The sequence below is a fragment of the Carassius auratus genome, unplaced genomic scaffold (genome assembly GCF_003368295.1).
Source record: "Carassius auratus strain Wakin unplaced genomic scaffold, ASM336829v1 scaf_tig00216846, whole genome shotgun sequence".
NCBI lineage: Eukaryota > Metazoa > Chordata > Actinopteri > Cypriniformes > Cyprinidae > Carassius > Carassius auratus.
Genome location: NW_020528764.1, coordinates 47915 through 60137, shown reverse-complemented (window position 1 = coordinate 60137; position 12223 = coordinate 47915). Strand labels below are relative to the sequence as shown.

The following is a 12223-nucleotide window of genomic DNA, read 5'->3' as shown; positions in this document are numbered from 1 at the left end:
AAATGTTTCCCTGGGTGACCCATGAGTGCCCGTTTTTTTCTCTGGAGAAGCTCGGTGGGGCACCGGTGCTTCTGGAAATGGAAACGGTCCCTTGTTTTTCAGCACAAAGAGCTCCCAGGTGCCTGCAGGTGATGATTTTCTGTTAAGAACTGTCCCTGATCTTCGGCTATATGCCATATATAATGTATAAATAGCCGGTGAGCAGTTTGAATCGTCATGCTTCTGCCCTTTGCCATTGTAATAGTTCGCACAGGTTTAGATGGACACTGCGAGTCAAATGGTCACAAACAGGAACAATACTATTGATTAATACAACCGTCCGAGAACCCCTAACGTTACATCCTGACAAGCGATAATGTTTGATCAATGGCTCTCAGTGCTGCTCCGGGTTGAAACCGATTTGATGATTTTTATGATCTTCACACACAGCTGCTGTCTACTGTGTCAGTGATTCTCAAAAGTAACGGTTTCGAAAAGGGTTTTGCGGCCATTTGCATTCACAGGAGAAGCTTTAGACAAAGACATGACTCATTAGAAACTATCTACACATTTGCATTTCAAGAAAATAATTTTTTTTGTTAGTTTTTTTTTTTTGTAAGCAATACATCAGCATCAATATCTGTTTTCATTTGCATTGTAAAAGCTATTTTGCAAATATAGTAAATATATATATTGTAAATATAACAAGTCTTATTAGAGCATGTTTTACAAGAATTACCATTTTAGTTTTTCTCATTCAAAATAATAATAATAATAATAATAATAATAATAATAATAATAATAATAATAATAATAATAATAATAATAATAATAAGTTTAATTTGACGTGTTGCTGTTAATTAATAAATTGTGTTATGCACCATTTTAACATTTACTAGCAGTTTCTGAGTGAAAATGTATCATGTATCTATATCATGTTTTTCATAATTGGTAAAATACTGTATAACCAGCTTGAATGATACAACTGAAATTAATCTTGAATGTATTTTCATTGGCCCTTGTCAAATGACCTCTTACAGTATTTTTTCCTTAGGCTGTATATATGTATGTGTATATATAAATATAAACATTGAACAACCACTAAGTGGATATTTTTACATGTCCAAGCCACAGCAAGTGTTGCACGCAACAGTCTGACAGATGAGAAAAGATTGATTTGGAAACGGACGGATCAGTGAAAAAAAGCAGCGCTAACTGGTCATGCTTCCCTCTAATCCAGTCTACCCTACCTAGGGGTCACTCTGTCTGGTTTAAGCTGGGTAGTACAGTCTCAACTTAATTATTGGGGAAGTTACTTTGAAACTACCCTGTAGCTTTCAAAACAAGTTAATCTACAACAACTGTGTTAGAAATCATTTTAACCCCAAGATGATTCTTCTTCTTTTTTTTTTCCTTATACAGTTAAAATATCTAAATATCCTTGAAACAAGATAATTTTACTTGAAGCAACACTTCTTCTATTAAGACTTTTTTCTTTTCTTTTTTTTTTTACCGATAATATCATTTCACTATATTACTGTTTTTCCTGTATTTTGGCACAAATAAATAAAGCCTGGTCAAGCATAAGAGACATGTTTTAAAAACATTAAATAGGTCTAAATCCAAACTTCATCATAAAAATAAAAGACTGGATAATTTATTTAAATGGCTAACACTGCTCTGTAACAAAATGGCCAATATGTTAAATGCTGTTTTGAGTTTCATGGTAATCGAAAGAGATGACCGTGGTCTTTAAAATAATCGACATCACTGCAGTGTAATAGGCTCCCTAATCTATTCTAACCTCCATATCTCTCCTTTTACACTGTGATGCTCACAGAACATTTCCCAGAGCAGCTCATTCACATTTCTGCTGCTTCTCTGCATGTTTCCTATTCTGTATATCTATCTATTACCTTTGCATGAAACTTTCCCCTGGGTATGATTTTGGGCACACTCCCCATATGCATCTTTGTTTCTCTTTCTTTGCTTTGTCACCCTCCGCAGCCTGTTCTCATCTAGTCGCAGGTGGGTGTACGTGTTTGGATGAGAGTGGTATTTCAAAGCAATTAGCATGAATGCACGTTTCCCCTGCAGTCTAATTTACTGCGTGATGTGTGAAGTGGCTTTTGTGTCCCGTGAGTGTATGGGATGAGTGTTAGTGTGTGTGAGAAAGGATGATCTTATTGAGCATTATTAATGAAATGTTTATCTCGGCTGCCTTTTTCCTCTAGTCAGTCAATCAAGAGGTCATTCCAGTTCGACAAGACTCTGCAATAAGAAACTGCATGACAATAACAGAAAGATACTGGGGCAAAAGCAATAAACCGTATTTTAGCACGGATCAAATTCATTAGCCATTCACAAACTAGTTTAGCAGGTGCTAAATGCGCTGAAAAGGCCTTCACTTTGCATTAAGTCATTCTTGTCCTTTTATGGGCAAACATAGTTAATGTGTCAATGTGGTATATATATATATATATATATATATATATATATATATATATATATATATATATATATATATATATATATATATATTAGGGGTGTAACGATACGCGTATTCGTATTGAACCGTTCGGTACGACGCTTTCGGTTCGGTACGCGGTACGCATTATGCATACCGAACGGTTCGTTGGACTAATTAATTATATTTGAAAAAAAAAAGAGAAATATAATGATATGCGTTCAACAAGGTAGCCCAATAACCCAAACGACGTAACAGGCAACGCCCCTGACACTCCCGAAGAAGAAAAAAACACCAACTTATGTTTATGTTATGTTATGACTCAGTCAGGCGCTCGCTCACTCAGTACGCGCTGAAGGCTCGTTGCAAAATGGCCAATGCGTTTAACAGACTAGAAAAAGAAGATGACTCTCAAACATATTGTTTGAGATGCATGATTCCATCTATGAGCTGCTCGATCAGAGTGACATGAGAGCCCCTCCTTAGAACATTATTTGTAAATCCATGTTATGGTAAGTGTGCACGTGAAGTCTTTGCACACTTTCTGAAATCCACACTGTGGTAAGTTTGCACACTACACTAGTGCTCTGCATTCTTTCTAAAATCCTATATAGTGAGGGCTTCGCGCGGTTGCTTCATTGCTTTAAAAAAAAAAAACACCAGCGTGAATACTTGAAACATGTCAACTCATTTACGCCGACATCACCTTATTGTGTCAGTATCTGGGAAAAGACGAAAAAAAGGAGAAACATGCACGCAACAAACTATGCCTGCAGCATTTAGACACCAGTATTATAGCTTACAGGGAATCCAAAGTGCACCCAAACACCAGACCTGTTGGTTATTTTAGGATCTTATATTTCTGGTCTGTTAAATGCATTAGACATTTTGCAATGAGCCTTCAGCGCGTGCTGAGTGAGCGAGCGCCTTAGGGTCCGTTCACATATCGCTCCTAAAAACGCGTGGAAAACGCTAAGCACGTCTTTCTCCTCCTTTCCAAAGCGCTCGGGCAGAAGCGCTCATGAGGCGTCTGTCTTTGCTAAGCAACAATGACGTGCTCTCTCCATGAGACGCGGAAATTTCAGCGAAGGATAAATGGATTTGCAGCTCTAAAAATCGCTTGCAGTAGCTCTGCTACTAAATTTATTTCAAAATTGCAATCCATATACAACTATAATCAGCTGTTCCTTCATCTTGGCTGAGTTTTCAACGTTGTTATGGGAAAGGATGAAGCTGATTGGTTAGTTCTTGTCACATGACCCGCGGTGCGCTTGCGGCATTCTGAAAAGTTGAGATGTTTTTGCATTTTGCTGTATCTAAAACGTACCGAACCGAACCGAACCGAACCGTGACATCAGTGTATCGTATCGAACCGAACCGTGAATTTTGTGAACCGTTACACCCCTAATATATATATATATATATATATATATATATATATATATATATATATATTCAAGTTACATTATTACCATGCATCATGTAATAAGGTATTTAAACATGGTAATGTGTGCATTTCTATTAATCCTGTGACAAGTTATTCATCAAATGTTGAAGAAGAGCATTATAACCTGGAATGCATTCAGTTTTTCTACATTTTAAACAGTTGATTTAGGTTTCTGGATCACTGGTGAAGCTGTGATGTACATTTAATGTAAAGTACAGCAGATTACAGTAGTCCGCTGTATCTTCTGAATTTCACCATTACTGATATGTACCATTTCTTTAGTGAACTGGGCACTAAAATGAGACATTGCAAGCAAGTAAATAGTGCTATCATTGTGTGCAATTCATTCTTAGTGAATCCTCCCTCTGTGTATTTGAGAGAGAGAAGGATTATTGACTTGCATGAGTCTACGAGTATGTGTTTTAAAAGGAGCCATATTCTGTTTAACTGAATTCTGTCTCTCTCATAACTTGTTCTGTCAGGAGAGCTACTGAGGAGTGAAGCTCATGGGAAATACTGAGGTGGGAGACCAGACAAAGATGCACACATGCTAGGAGATTTCAGAAATGACAGACTGAGAGTTATAAAGTGATAGAGAGATAAAGGAGGTGATATAACCCCTGGTGCGGTAAACAAATCAGCTTTATGAATATAGTACATCCATAAAATACTAATGGTGTCATGAAATGCCTTAAAGTCCTTAAATGTGCCACAAGAAATGAGAAAATGATGGTTTGAGAAATGAAAGGACTGGGAAAGTGGGAGGAAAAAGCAAAGCAAAGGAGAGGGAAAGATAAGGAAAGAAAGGGAAAGGGAAATATGGTAGGAATTATGAGAATGGAAAGTCAAAAGGAAGAGGAAATGAAACTGAAGGAGAAAGGGACAATAAAAACAAGAAAGGGAAATGGAAAAGGGAAAGGTAGGATATGAAAGGTAAAAGGAAATGCAAGTAGAAGAGTAATAATTAAGCAAAAGGACAGGGGAAAAATTGGGAAAGGAAAAGGGGGATGAGGAAAGGGAAGAACAAAGGATATAAAAGTGGAAGATAAAACCTAGGGGCAAAGGGAAAAGAGAAACAAGGGAAAGGCAAATGGAAAGGGAATGAACTAGGAATATGAGGGAAAGGGAATATGGCAAGAAATGAAAGGGGAAGGAAAAGGAGAAGGGAAAAATCAAGAAGGGAAACATGGAAAGGGTCGGAAAAATGGGAAGGGGAAATGAAAAAATTAAAGAAGATAGAAAAAGTGTAATGGGTGAGAAGAGAAATTCAAGTAGAATGGAAATGAGGGGAATGGGAAAATAAAACTGTAGGCCAGAGGAGAGGAAAAAAGGAACAAGAAAAGGCAAATGGAAAAAAGGAAAAGGGAAAGGGTTATAAAGGATGTGGAAATGAAAATGAAAGCAAAAGGGTTAAAGAAAGGTCACAGAAAGAAGAGGAAGAAGAAAGAGAAAGTACAAAAAGGGAAGACTGAAAGGGCACAAAAACAAAAGGGAATGGGGCAGTGAAAAAAAGGGGGGAATAAAGAAGGAAGGGGAAACGCAAAGAGAATGGACAGAAAGAACAGGAAAAGGGACAATATAAAAAGAGAACATAGGGAAATGGAAAGTGATGAGATGAGATGAGTTGAGATGGGAAAGGGAAGAGTAAAAATGAAGTGAAGAAATAAAGAAGAGGAAGAGGAAAAGGGAAGATACAAGAAGAGAAAATGGAAAGAGAAAAGGGAAGGCATGAGATGGGAAAGGGAAAAGGAAAATAAATGAAAGTGGTAGGAGAGAGTGACATGAGAGAAAGGGAAATGGTAAAGGAAGTAGAATGGAAATTAAAGAGGAAGGAGGAAATAAAAGTGAAAAGACACGTAAACAAGAGGAAAGGAGATGATTTAGGGTGGGAAAGAAAGAAAGGTACAATGATATTCAAGATAGAGAAGCAAGGAAAAGAGAGAAGAAAGACGACAAACCAAAGGAACAGTAGACAAGTAAACAATGCAAGGATGAAGACTGCATGCGCCATCACAGCCTGTCTGTGATCCACGCTCATGTTCCTTCACACATTCTTCTCTCTTTACTGAGGCAAATCGCTACCTTCATGACAACTATAAGCATCCTTAACAATCTCACACAGTAGGATAATCACTTCATTGCAGGCTTTTTTTGTTTGTTTCCCTAACGATGTTTCTCTCCTCGAAGTGCTGTTTGAGATCACTGCTTCAACACTTAGCAATAAGCCACACTGTATTTGTCTTGCGCAGATATGCTAACACAACACACAGAGAATCATAGACATTAGCCTCCTGCAGGCAAAGCCAAATCAGCTTCCAATGCTAGTTTATTTCATGGTATTAATGACTTTCTGTGAACTGTGAAACAGGCAGCTTTTAGCATCAAGAGTATTTGCTTAATTAAAGGGCTACAGGAAGTAATGAGCTGTCTGGACTAGATAGCTGTGTATTCTACTCTATTAGGTCGAGTCAGTTGTGCAGAGGATGAATTAGAGGAGCAGTATCACAAGTTTAAAGGTTATGATGCCTCAAGTGTTTCATTCACTTATTGACACTTAGGTTTTCTGCTTTATTCAGCCTGAACCACATTTTGAGAGTTTAACAGGGTGACAGTAATGTAGACTCCATTTAACACAGCATGTTCTCATCAGAAAACCCTTCAAAGATGAACCCTTCTCACAGTTAAGTATTTAAAAGGCTGTGGGTATGGGTAGTATGAAGTCACATATTCCAGATGGATATGGATTCAATCTTTGAACCTTCACCCTGTTTGTAATTTATTATTATTATTATTATTATTATTATTATTATTATTATTATTATTAATCTTATATTTTATTAGTTTTTTATATGTTGTTTTATTTATAAATATTTAAATATTTGATTTACATAGTAAAATAATTCATGGCATTACAATTATTATTGTCTTTATATAATCTAGTAATGATAATAATAATAATAATAATAATAATAATAATAATAATAATAATAATTATTATTATTATTATTATTATTATTATTATTATTATTATGTTTGTGTTATGTTTAATTTATATTTTTTATATTTTATGTGGTTTATATAAATATTTTAAGTAAAAAAAAAATCTGTTTTAACTTGAACTAATCAGGCTAAGACTGCTCAAAAAATATTGTCATGATTATATAATGTAATAATAATTATTATTTTATTTTATTTTATTTTACTTTTTTATTTTTATAAAAAAGAATCAGAAAATATGTTGGTGCCATGACTTAGTAAATCCTATAGTCCATATAGTCCAGAAATGCTGAGCTGTGGTGCTCATGCTGAACATGCAGGTTTGAATCTGCCCTTTCATTCGTTTTTGACAAAAAAGTGGCCCCAGATACACCTCACATAGCAAAGGCACTCATGTCATACAAGGCTCAGGAATCAGAATGAATCAACAAAATCTGCAACCAAATGGTTCATGAGGAAGAGCTCTGTTATGCATTGTCAACAGTATGTGAAGAGTCACTATATTTTCCTGTTGGAAACATTGACATCATCTCCATACATAACTAGGCCGGTATGTCAACGGTCTGAGAGTGATTTATACAGATGAATGCTGCTGCTCTCTAGAGAGAATCAAATACCTCTCAAATCCTACAACCAACTCCTCTGCAAAGTGGTCCAGATTGAATCATTTCAGAAGAAGGAGCCGGGAAATGAACGCTTTCCACACACGGCAGACTCAGAATGCTTGCTTTATCTCTTTCCCCATCATTCTCTTTCTGTCTTATGAAATCTCCCATTTAACCCCCTGACAGCATAACAGCACAAGCTCTGTATAGAACCACAACCATCCTTTTAGGGGTTGTAATAGAGCAACTCTGTGTCTCAAACACTAAACAGATTTGTGTGCTCGTCTCTGTGTGTGCAAGGAAAATATACCAATAAGAAGCTGCCTCTGAAAAAAAAAAGTGACAAGCTTCACACCACACATTCAGATGTGCTTCAAAAACTTCTTCTTCTCTGGCAGTGGAATCTACCCAAACATTATTAGCATTCATCTTCCGCCTCTGATCCCCCCTCTCCTTTCGTCTGGATGAAGGCGCGACCCCGGCTCAGAGCTCCAGCCTAGCGGTGGATTTTAAGTGCGGCTGTAAGAAGATAAGCCTTATAAGCTGCAGACATGCACCTCTCAGCTGCGTCTGGCAATCTGATGAAGCGCACATCATTGAATACACGGCTGAACAGCGTCGGTTTACTTCACGCAGCGCAGGAGGAGATACTCAACAGATACCGCACACTGAATACAGATCCCCTTTATCCTGATGTTGACTTCTTGTCTCATGCATGCTGGAAAATAAAGTGGCATTACTCACTTTCTCTAGTCGAATGATGCACAGCAACTTCCTTCAGATAACTCACTGACTCTCTGCCTAAATGCTTTACAAAACACATTTGGTACGATGCAGGAAAATAGAAAATAATTCACATTACCTAATGATATAAGTCCACAAATGTGCATCGGGAGCGTGTGGTAAAGTTTCCAAACAGACTATCTGTCCCATGCATACCATTGTCACCGCATGTCTGCGCTCCCTTGTCGAGCGTATGCTGCTCTGGATGCTTGTGTGTGCGTGTGTGTGGAAGAATCCTCTCTCACTCCTCCGCTGCAGCAGCTTGGGCAAGCTGAGTGCTCTGATTGGCCATCTCAGATCTCACGGAGCGTCCGTCATATGTGAGCCAGCCCTCGCTGCTTCCCTCGCTCTCTCTCTTTGACTCGATTTCTCACATGCCTACTATCATTGTTATTACTTCTCATATGGAGTTAATTTCATTTTTTTCTTCTTTTTTATCACATTCATATCATCACCACTAGTATTTGATTTTCTTCATTGCACACTACTGGTTGTTTGTGTTTTGTTTCCCTTTATTTCTAGAAACATGCTGTATTGCTTTCTACACCAGGCTGCATTGGCACAGTGAAACAAGCTTTTTCATGGACATTTTTGACACACCAAATCAATTGTAAATCAAATGTGTTTCATAATTTATAAACCCTGCAGCATTGAGACCGTAATTGAACTGACCTGAATCAACTTTGAACTGATGACACAATTGCAGTGTATATATATATATATATATATATATATATATATATATATATATATATATATATATATATATACATACATACATATACACACTCCCACACGCAGGAGCAGGAGGAGCCAGGCGGAGGTCCAGAGACCAGTGAGGACGAGGCACCAGGGCGGTGTGGAGAGAGGGAGGAGTCATGGTGGTAAAGGAGCTGACAACACCAGGGGGCTGACTGATGGAAACTGAGCTGCTGGAGGTGGAGACCCAGGTGGAGCCGAGCAGACAGAGAGCGAGGGAGACACACAAGATGGAGCTGAAGGCTCAGGTGAATGAGGTTGACCATAATACTGCTTTTACATTATTTTTTTGGATTAAATAAATGCAGCCTTTGTGAGCAAAAGAGACTTTTTTCAAAAACAAAAAATCTTACAAATGCATCTGAAGTCATATGATCCACAATGCACCACAGACCTAAGAACTAAACAAACCTAAACCCATGACAGTCACACAATCCATACATTTCATCAATGAGCTTTATGAGGCCAAACAGCCCAAACGACTACTCACAAACCTACTCAACTGACTTGAACAGCATGCATAAATATTGACACAAATCAACTAGAGAGAAGCAAACAAAACCATTTACTCATCCATATCCACAGACAACAGAGTGCAGAACATTTTGAAATGCATCGCAGCAATTTTAAAGCAACCTGTCTGTTGTGTCTAAAAAGTAAACAGAATACAAACAGAAAATAAATTGGATGTACCATACATCAAACTATCAGATGTGCAGGGTAAATGCAGCCAAACATCTCACAGCTTATACTTTTCATTTTATTATATCGGTTTGTCATCCCTCGCTCATTTTCTTCTCTCGCTCCTGCAGGTGGGTTGAAGTCCAGCAGCGTACCTTTTCTCTCTGTCTTCTATCTGGGGCTTTGAAGGGAACTTAATGAATAATGAAGAAAAGAACAGACGTAGTGGAGGAGGGAGAGAAAAAAAAACGAGCTGAGGAGATGGGGAGTGGGAATGAGAGGCCCTTGATGAGCCTCCATCGCCTTTGAAAGGATAGATAGAAAAAAAAGATAGAAAAGAAGTGAAGGCCTTACCAGCGTGTTCAGCCATCAATTAGACAGACAGCAGGAGGAGGTGTGGAAGAGAGGGGAGCATGACGTGGAGCGCGTGAAGTGTTGGACGATTAAACCGGTGAGAATGAGAGGTGAAGGCTGAGGAAAAGAGGACTGCTGAAAGACAGCAGGGACACCAGACAGTCCTGACTTCTCAACTTCACTCATTCCAGCCATTTATCATTGGCACAGGCTCCATGTCTTGTCCCCGGAGAGCAAGTGCTAACGTTTGCCACACACACAGGACTGGACTGTTGAAGAGTTTCGACTCCAATGTGTTTGTGGTAAAATCAATGATGACCTTTCAACCATGACTGTTCAGTGTTACACAGCTGGAACCTCAGAACCGTCCAAACTAAGGCAAACTACTACTGCTATCAGGCTTTCTTGAACTTAACAGAACCAACAAACAGTCCATCAATTTCCCCAGAACAGAAGGACTTAAACTGAACTGTTACACTGCCTTAGTAAACCCTAGTACATTAGTTAACATGAACTAACATGAAATAATTTTAGAGCATTAATTAATCATAGTAAAATTCAACAAGCATTTATTCTAAAGCATCAATTAATCATTGTTAATGTTAATTTAAACATGTAATGCTAACATGAAGAAACAGAACAAACTGAGAAAGACTCAATCCAGAAGAACTGGGCCAATGTCTCCAAGACACTTCAAGAAAACCTACTGCAAAGCTACCGGAAAATCAATGCGCAAGTGTACCTAGAACACAACCTATTTTTTTTTTTTCTTTTTTTTTTACGCATGGTGTGGTCACACTAAATGTTGATTTATTTTAGTTAATTTATGTCATTATTTTTGGCAGAATCCTCACTTTCCAGCATTTTTTTTTTCAAATGTTACAAACAGACTAAAGCTAAATTAAGAAATTAAAATAAATAAATAAATAAAATGTCAAAGTATTCACTTTTAGGAGAATACTTGCATACAGAAGACCTCAGAGAAAATATACATGAGCAAAACCCTCAAAATGTAATGTTACTGGTCCAAAATGCAGTAAAAAAATAAAATAAAGTAAAATAAGAAAAATAAATCTCAACAAATTAAACACTAAATTTAATGAAACAAAAGTTTATTTTATTTAATTCAAATCTGAGTAATGGTTTGATGTGTGTGTGAAGTTTAAATTCTATGTGAATATTGCTGACTAGCATACAGAAGATTATATATATATATAAAAGTAAAATAAATTAAAATACCACCACCACCACCACCAACAATAAAAATATATTAATTAAACAAATTAAAAAATTGAAAATAAATAAAATAATGGTCTGTGTATTATATTAAATATTTCTGAAAATATTTGCATAGAAATGCAACAAATTAGTGAAGAATATCTGTGTCCAGAACACGATGCCTTATATTTCATAGTGAAGCAGTAAAGAAAACAAGTGTGGTTGCAGCTTTAAAATAAAAACATCCCCTAAAGACAGTGCATGATTTCTCTTTCCATTTTGTTGATAAAATCTGCAGAGCTTTATCCCAGTCCAGAGCTGTTAGTAGTTTATGATCACCCGCCCCAGAGCATGCATCATATATGTTGGTCTTCATTAAAGCTGTTATAGTGGCAACATAATATATATTTACCAGTAGCATTTACGGTCAGTCCATTATCAAGTTATATTAATAGACACATCTGAGTATGTTTACCTGAGGCAATGAGAATGCAGGATCCTGTGGATGCTGTTAGTGATATGATGGACTGACTGCTTGGCACACATTGACGAGGTCAGACTTTAGCAGTATGATTTTTATGATGCGTTAACTACAAGAGAGCCCTTGTAGTTCGTTTTTATAGTGGCTGTGACTGACATATTGATCTGGAAAAAAGCTTATTTTCCCCTTGGTGTCTTCAAATAATGAAGCTAAAAAAATGATTTACCAGCAGCCAATCACCCACAGGACAGAAAGAAATCAAAAAGTTTGTTGCAACCAGACAACGATGAGATTAAATACAGATCAAACTTTAACTCCAATTTTTTTTCTTCTTAAAAAAACACCTGTATATCAGCAACCTCAATGGTTTATTTTTATTTTTCATGTATTTTAGTAAAGTAACTTGATTAATGAACACTAAGTACCATGAATAAGTTCCATAAATAAGTACC

The 12223-nt window shown here is 37.0% G+C and overlaps 1 protein-coding gene across 1 annotated transcript in view; it reads right to left on the bottom strand.

The window, feature by feature from the left end:
• LOC113099043 (cadherin-18-like) overlaps window positions 1–8792 on the bottom strand; it is a gene marked incomplete at its 3' end in the record, with an annotated part of 82473 nt that extends 73681 nt beyond the window's left edge. Inside the window, exon 1 of the mRNA XM_026264093.1 lies at window positions 8358–8792. The remainder of the gene's footprint in view (window positions 1–8357) is intronic.
• Window positions 8793–12223: the final 3431 nt, after the last annotated feature.